The sequence below is a fragment of the Trachymyrmex cornetzi genome, unplaced genomic scaffold, assembly GCF_001594075.2.
Source record: "Trachymyrmex cornetzi isolate Tcor2-1 unplaced genomic scaffold, Tcor1.1 scaffold1122, whole genome shotgun sequence".
NCBI lineage: Eukaryota > Metazoa > Arthropoda > Insecta > Hymenoptera > Formicidae > Trachymyrmex > Trachymyrmex cornetzi.
This window is the reverse complement of record NW_017295679.1, coordinates 1,855-10,851: the sequence shown is the minus strand read 5'-3', so window position 1 is coordinate 10,851 and position 8,997 is coordinate 1,855.

Genomic DNA, 8,997 nt, shown 5'->3' with positions numbered 1-8,997 from the left:
TAACTGCGTTAATGTAAGTCCGAAAAAGCTATTTGTAACGGATAAATGTCCCGAAGCGAAAATAATCGCGACCGAACGAACGTACCGATTTCCTCGCGAGTTTACAGCGAGCCTATACCGAGGCGTACGAGGATTAGCCAAATTAGTCCCTTGCGTATGGTCGCCGAGGCTGTAAGAGATATACGCGATAACGTGCGACGCGTGTTAGAACCACGATATTCGAGTGGTAGCGAATCCGATTCGGAATTATATCCTAACCTTACGATCGAGAGAGTATTTCCAGTCATAAATTCCGACTATAGTCTGTTAGCCGACACCAGGAGTGAGCATGGAGAACCCTCGTTAATATCATACGAGAGCAACTTATTTGAAAGCATACGCACTCACTCCGCACCAGGAAATATGGCAACGCATCAACCGTCGACCTCCCGCGAAAACGGTAACGTCGCGAACACGAACGATCAATCAATAGCAACCGCGGAGATAGAAGCCGAAATAGGTCGTCTCGGGAATATCACAGGCGAAAGCGCGCGCCCACCCCTTCCATCTAGGCAAGAACAGATATTAGACAGAGTGTTAGAAGCAATTATGGGACTGCAAGATAGAATGAGTAGAATAGAAATTGCAAACTACGATCGCGAAAATTTCCGACTATCACGACTCGACGATCAGCACAGAACATTGAACATAACGTACGGGCGAACAATAAATGACGTACGAGAACTGCGAGACCACCCAACAGGATATCTACGTCTAAAAGACGCACGCAGCTTGATACCGGAAATAGATGGACACTCGCGTCAGAAGATGCAGGAATTCTTAAGTGCCAGCACGTACGCAATAGAGAAGATAAATTACGCGGACAAACCAGCTCTGTTGGAAGAGATTCTAAATACAAAATTGAAAGGAAAACTTCTATTAGACTTCCAAACTAGAAGTATAAGAGAACAACTGCGGCGCGAAATAGAAGCCAACTATTTAGGAAAACGCGGAACATCACATCTGCAATTAGAATTTAACGCCTTAAAACAAAAGCCAGGAGAAAGTGCTCACACGTTCGGACGACGCGTGGATACTCTGGCAATGGAGTTATACGAATCGCTCATAGAAAAACGCGACAATACAAGTGAGCAAAAGCGAGCCATTTTAGAAACTATCCAAGACCAAGCCTTATTGAATTTCGAGCTGGGATTAAGAGAGGATATTAAACTAGTGATACGATCGCAGAAATATACTAGCTTACAAGAAGTCATTAATGCCGCGAGCGCGGAAGAAAAAGTAAAGGGACCGACTCTACGAGCCAACTATAATGAGCGCTAAGAACGGTCAAAACCAAAATTTAAAAAACACGGGCGTACAATGCAGCAAATGCAGGAAGATAGGACATCTGGGGCGAGATTGCCGATCAAGCCGGTATGCAACTAAATTTTTATTGCCCAGAGCCGAAAAACCAGCAAGCATAAATCTCGCGGAAAAGTATTGCACGTATTGCAAAAGAGCGGGACATAAGAGAAATGAATGCTGGTCCTTAAACGGACGGCCCGACAAAGATCCGAAACATCGCGCGAAACGAGACACCGATCACAGGGCGAAGCGTGTAAACTCTGCCGTAAAGATAAGACAGAATAAGCAGCAAAGCGAGAGCGAAGAATCGTCGTACGGTAGCAGCGAAGAAGAAAAGGAGAGAAGGAAGACGCGAAGAACGCGGGCTGCGCACGAGCATCAAATTTCGCAGGTGACCGGGAAGTACGCTAATACCGGCCTTCGACTCGTTACACTACCAATAAAAGAAATGAAAAAAGGTCGGATAAATCTTTTGCTAGACACCGGTGCTACGCTCACTTTGATTAAAGTAGGAAACTTAAAGGGTGAGACGCTCATACGAGAGAAGCCAATGGCCCTCACCGGCGTGACAGAGCATCAGATAAAAACTATCGGGAAAATAAGAGCCACAGTATGTTTAGGCGATAAAGAAATAAGACATACTATGCATGTCGTAAGAGATGATTTTCCTGTAGATTATGAAGGAATCCTTGGGATGGATCCTTGGGATGGAGGCACACATTAGAGCCGAGGTTGGATCCACCTTCGTGATTAGAACTATCGGCTTGAAAGTGTCTATAGCAAAGACGGAGGCTGTGGCTTTCGCGGCAAATAAGATCCCTTCTGGGACGAGCCTGAGAATCGGAGGGGAGGTGGTCCCGATTGGTCCGACGGTTAAATACCTGGGCTTAACCCTAGACTCCCGTTGGACCTTTCGGAATCACTTCCGGTCTGTGGCTTTTGCGGCAAATAAGATCCCTTCTGGGACGAGCCTGAGAATCGGAGGGGAGGTGGTTCCGATTGGTCCGACGGTTAAATACCTGGGCTTAACCCTAGACTCCCGTTGGACCTTTCGGGATCACTTCCTCTTAATGCCGAAAGCGTTGAGAATGTCAGCGGCCCTGGCCCGGATTACCGCGAACATCGGCGGCCCGGGTGAGGGGCGAAGGAGGATGTACGTGGCGGCAGTCCTCTCGGTCATAATGTACGGGGCGCCCATTTGGGCCAGAACGGTAATGTGCGACAGGATGATCTTGAATAGCGTGCGCAGGCTACAGCGGCAGCTTGCTCTTCGGGTGATCAGGGGGTACCGTACCGTCTCGCACGAGGCGGCGGCCATCTTTTCGGGGATGGTCCCGTTCGACCTGGCGGCGGACCGGCTGAGGAGAACCTATCTCCGACGTCGGGAAGTTGTGGGTAGGGACGGTGCGGTCTCGCTGCAGAGGCGTAAGGCGATTGCGGAGTTTGAGCGCCGAAGAGCACTCGCAAGGTGGCAGCAGCGGCTGCGGGAGTTGGAGCCGGTGTGATGATACGCGGCGCGCTCACTGAGGAGCTAGGGGCGTGGGTGGACAGGGGGCATGGGGCCCTCACCTTCCGCATCACCCAGATACTATCGGGGCATGGGGTGTTCGAGTATTACCTATTCAAGGTGGGACGACGGACTTCCCCTATTTGTCTATATTGTAGGGCGACGGTAGATACAGCGGTGCATACCCTCCTGTTTTGCCCTGCATGGGCGGAACAGAGGGGGGACTTATTGCAGCTGATAAGGATCGATCGAAATCTGGGGGCGATGGTGGGGGCCATCATGCGCTCCCGGGAGGCGTGGTCCGCTTTCGCCGATTGTTGTGAGCGTATCATAAGGAGGAAGGAGGAAGATGGGAGAGTCCGCGAGCGCGAGCGCGAGGGGGCTCTCGATCCTCAATACGTGGTGCAATTGGACGATTCGGACGGGGAGTCGTGAGCTCCCCGTTACCGCGGGAGCGTGCGTCCGTTTGTCTGGTACAAATATAAATATTATGTATATATAGGTTCGGACGTGCGACATTTCAGTGTAGATTCTATATAGAAATTCGTAAATACACTGTAATTACTTGGTGAATACCTTGCGTGTATATACCAAGAGACGAGTATTAACCCATCAGGTAGCGGCGGTGAGCCCGGTGGCTCATTGGGTTGGGGGCACCCCGATGATATGCTTGAATGCGGTTCCGGGGTGTCCCCAGTGTTACCCATGTAGTGGTACGAATGGGGGGGAGTTTTTAGCCGGTAGACGGCCATCCCGGAGTATCCTTTGCGATCATGGTGTGGCTGAATCCAACTCGCCCTGGCGGATCGGGCCGCCGGGTGTCTTCCCAGACTCGGGGTAAGTCTCCTCGGAGTCTGGGCTCGGGTTTGGACATATGAAGATTTTCTCCTCCCTCGTAAAAAAAAAAACTGACGGAAGAGACCACCACCTTCTCGCGGTTTCCGTCGGGTAACAATATGTACGTATATGTACATAAATAGAAACTTCAATAAAAGTGAAAAGAATAAAAAACTCTAAGGTATAATTTAATAGTAAATCTTGGCTGAGGTAATATTTTTCGCAATAAGTCCTTTACTAAATTAATTTAGGGGGGATTATTTCATATATAGGAATGTTTCGGCGCCTCATCGTATTTATATTATTAACATCTCAGATTGATTATGATTAACGTTCGAACGGCGCACAGTCACATCTGAGATAATTAAATTTTAAAATTAAGAATTTGTATTGTATTTATAATATTTAGCTTTAACACACACCGATTATTGGTGTTTCTTGATATTTATCAATAGTAAATGTTCAAATATCGTTTAAAGTACCAAGGATAATTTTTCAATAATTCTTTATTCAAATACTATCAATTTTACAGAAAAACTGCATGAGACAAAAATTATTTATTTTCTTCTCATAAAGTTCTGAGAATTTTTTCAGAATTTTTTGTCAACTTTTAAGTACTGTATTTTTTTTACCAACATGAGAAAATACGGTATTAAAAAATTCTGAAGAAATTCTGAAAACATTCTCAGTTTTCTATCAACTTTTAAGAACTGCATTTTCTTTTTTTACCAACATTAGAAAATACGGTATTAAAAAATTCTGAAAAAATTCTCAGTACTTTATGAGAAGAAAATAAATAATTTTTGCCTTTTGCAGTTTTTCTGTAAAGTTGATAGTATTTGAGTAAAAAATTATTCAAAACTAATATTTTGCAATCTTTAGTAATTAATATCTTGTTAACTATTGCAAAAATTGCAAAATAATAGAGGACTTTTCGACTCAGTTTAATCCGTTCTATCTACACAAAAGTGATTGGCAAAAAAGGTCGGGACACCCTGGATGTTATCTAGAATGTCTCCATGCCTCTTGATACACGCTGAGCGGCCGAGAAAACACATTTCGGTCGCTTGAGTGAAGCTACGAAAGCGAAGGCAGGTTCTCTCTCGCCCTTAACGCGCCGACAAGGCCAAACAATGAGAACGAGTGCGAATAGATCGACGATATAGTCGGCACGCTCCTAACTACCAAGTCACACGGACATGGGCTCGTGCTTGTGTTGCTATCGGTTGTGCCAGGCCGCCGCCTGATGGCGTTAGTCTCGATGTCGTAAACCGTCACTGGTCTGGCATCCCTGCTTTACTCACTGTCCAGGGCCTCCAAACTGGCCGTACCAGCATTAGTGGCGCCTCTATGATATATTCCCATGTAACTGAACTAAATATGAATATATAAGTACGTGTCGGTAAATATAGCATCATATACGATTTTTGTGAATTTTTGGAAAGCGTTGCCGGTGGCTTCGACTGTGCCTGACTGTGGCCTAGCAAGCTTGGCCAAGTTTACTTCAAATTTACCTCGTCATCAAGGAAGAAGAAGAAGTGTTCAATAAACATTATTTGCAATAATGATAAGAGCATGTTGCGTGTCCACTTGCCACTCTGGGCAGAATGTACCATCCCATCTATTGCCAAAGAATGTTGAACGTCGCAAGTTGTGGTTAGAAATTTATTAACTGGAAAAGTGGAAGTAGAACATGACGCTAATTTTATGTATGTCGCGACTACAAGAATATATTCTAATGACGAATTCGATTGATGTGCACTCACTCGATGTTGCTCGGTGTCAGTGGCTAGTAATTTTTGCACTAGTGCCGAAACGGTGTGGTGTATGCGATCCGAGTGTGGTTTTACTTGCCTTGATTCAGATCCAGTGCTCCTAGTAACTTGACTCTCTCACTGCCCCGAATCAATGTTAATGAATGCACTGCTCTGAATCAGTGCTAACCAATTCGATTGGCTTCACTTCAGAGCAAAGAGTTCGGCTATAAAAATGGTATTGTTTGCGAATTCGATTACGAAACGGTAAGTTATATTAATGAATTACATGTATTTTTATTTTTACCTAAATACCGATATATCTTACATGAAATTGTTAATTGTTAATTGTTAATTGTTTAAAAGTTTCTGAATTTTCATATAATAATTGTAATCTATTAAATGTTTCTCTCTTTAGATGAAGGTGTCGCTGAATACAATAAATTTATTAATTAAGTTATAATATATATAATTTTAATTATACAAATATCACGTACATTATAAATTTGTGTTAATTTGGAATTTTATAATTATCAATTATTATAATAATAATAATTTTTATCAATTTTTATAATAACTTTTATAACGTGTGACTCACTTCTTTACCACTATAACTGTTTATAATTTCCACCATATTTTTTACTTTATTAATTTTAGTCTTTTCTAGTGTTACGTCCAAGCTCCGATAATGTGGGTGAATAGGTTTAGAGAAAGAAAAGGATAAGAAGGGAGAAGCATGGAAGGACGTTAGAGCAGACGCTATGTCTCGCATGCATCTGCAGGAAAAGGATGGAGCGAGTCGAACGCACCTTTTATTGCTCTGGAATATGGGTCAACGTCCTGAAGGGACAATATGACGCCTGTTTCCGATGAGCAGTGCAATCGTCGGTCCGACTTTAGAGTCAAGGAACTTAATCCTTATAACTCGGGAATGGACCGGCTGCGATCCTTGGGAAACAGCGAGAGTACGAGGTCTTTAAAATTTAAAAATCAACTAAAGGAAATCATTTTAAATACAATTTCATTTTATTACTAAGGTAAATTACAAAACAAAAAAATGTGATAATTATTGAGTTTATATAAACATCATAATTAAATTATAGTTAAACATAATCATAAATTTTATAAGTAAATCAAAGTACACATAATTATTAAATTTGCGTAAATCTTATAATTAAATTAAAATGTAATTGTTGGGTTTACATATATTGAAGAGGAAAAAAAAAACTTGACGATTTGACACGATTAGTGCTAGATGGGTATGATTATCGGTTAATTTATGCCGCCATCGAGTTTTATAGTGTGTCTAAGTGTGTTATGTGTGTGTGGTGTTTAGGACTGTAATATTCATCTTATCTCTCTAATTATGGATGAGGAGGGGGGAGTTCATACAGGAGCTCCACGCTGGATGATGAGTCAGCGGGAGAGACGGGACGAGGAGATGGAGGGACTGAGTGAATCGAGGAATCGGGAGTGTAAGGCGAGGTGTCGGGAAAGATATGTTCGGTTAAAGTATCTGAAATAGCAGGTGAAGGAGTTCGAGGAGGAGGACTCTCGACTGGATGATTATCTATTAAATTATCGTTATTATAATTGTTATCTAAATTATTGTTATCATGATTGTTATCTAAATTATTGTTATCATGATTGTTATCTAAATTATTGCGGAATTCTTGGTAGGCTTCCTCTAAAAGTCGACGGGCCTCTCTCAACCGTCGGGCCCGTAATCGCTTAGCTCCACGGGAAGGGCGTGCGCGTTGTCGATCACTCACTACAATAATTAAGTGACATGCTTTATTGTCAGGCTCTGCATAACAAGAGGAAGGGAGATAAAAGAGTGAAGCTCGCGTATTAAGCGGACTTCCAAATAAGGGATATAGAGTTCATCGAAGAAATCGATGAACATGGAAGGATAAAGATGACAGGTGAATTATGGAATCAACATTGAAAGTGCAGAGACTGAGAGGGGTTAATGTTTCTACAGAGAGTGATCTAGTTAGATTCGCGAGGTAAATAATTAAAAAAAGTAACTTACTGCTGTTTAGCAGCTTCCGGACTTCGAAATGATTGCCAGTGGTCCGATCTAGGTGGGGGTCGTGTGCAGAATTGGACCCAGAAGTGACCTCAGTTGGATGTCTGAAGACCTCCACTCGAAACTTTTTCGCGACTAAGATCGCTGATCGCGGCGATTTGATTGCGGCGATCTGGTCGCGGACCGACGATAACTTTCAACTGACTAGGTTTGATTTGACTGAATTGATTTGATTTACGGACCGGCAGAGGTTCGCTCTAGATAAGTAGTTTAAAAGAACTGTCCTCTGTTTGCGAAGGCCCTTCTTTTATATTCGCTAGTTAGTAGTGCCGTGTGCAAGTCTAGCGTATGGCATTAGGCTTATCTAGGATTAGAATTAAGGGTATCGGTTGTGAAAAAGGATACTGGGATATGTGTCTTAAATGATTTTTCATCATCGACCATTTGCCGGATGTTTGATAGTCATAGAGCCACACTTGTCATTTATTAGGGACAACCGCTGTTTCGGTTATAATCCTTAACGACTGCGTCCCGAGTGGATTATTTCCTAAAAAAAAGACCGAACGTTAATCGGCTCGCAGCTATCGAAACTTCCTATGGCAAATACAGTTGGTCTACCGGTGTTACTTGTTAATGACCCTTATGATGATGACGAAAAATTCTAATCGAAGAAAAGAACAGTGGATTTTGGACGTAACACTAGTTTTAATAATATTTCGCCGTCACTACTACTACTGGACGTGTCCAGTAATTCGTTTAATACGATAAATATTTTTTCTGCCATCGTAACCTCTTTGCACTGAAATGCACCGTCAAAAGCCCTCAGTGCATTCGAGTGCGTTCTATGACAGTGAAACTAGCTCAATCGAACATAAAGAGTTCACTACACTGTGGCAGAGTTACCCAATCGAACCCATTGACACTAATCTAGTGGGGGTGATCCCGATTGATCACGGCTCGATTGGACACCACCAATCACATCGACCGGTGCTTAGGAGCTTTGTAGTCTCAAGCGCTGTGAGTAGCTCGTGTCCAATTGAGCCGTGTCCAACTGGGTGCCACCCATCTAGTGCAGTTATGAATTGAACACAAGTGGCAGATGCACCAATAGAGGATAACCTTAATCGAACACGCTAAAACTGAGAGAAGGCGCACTCAGTGCACACTAGTGCGCACTAGTGCATCCAATCGAATTCGCCATAAGAAAAAAAAACAGATTCCCTCATGTCTTTCGAATAGAAATTAGCATGTATGATACATACAATTTTTAATAAAGCATTGCAATAAAAAAAGTTTTGTCTTTAATTTCATTTATATATACATATACATATATATATATGCAACAATGGACGTCCAATATTCCATATTACACCATATTGCTATTTAGTTCCGGTTTACCGAGGAACATATCTCAGGCGGCGCCACAAATGCTGGCAACGCAAAATTATAGGGCAGTTTAGAAGCCCTGCCATTGTCTACACACAGAACATATACAAAGTGTCTACATCAGTCCAAACTTTTCT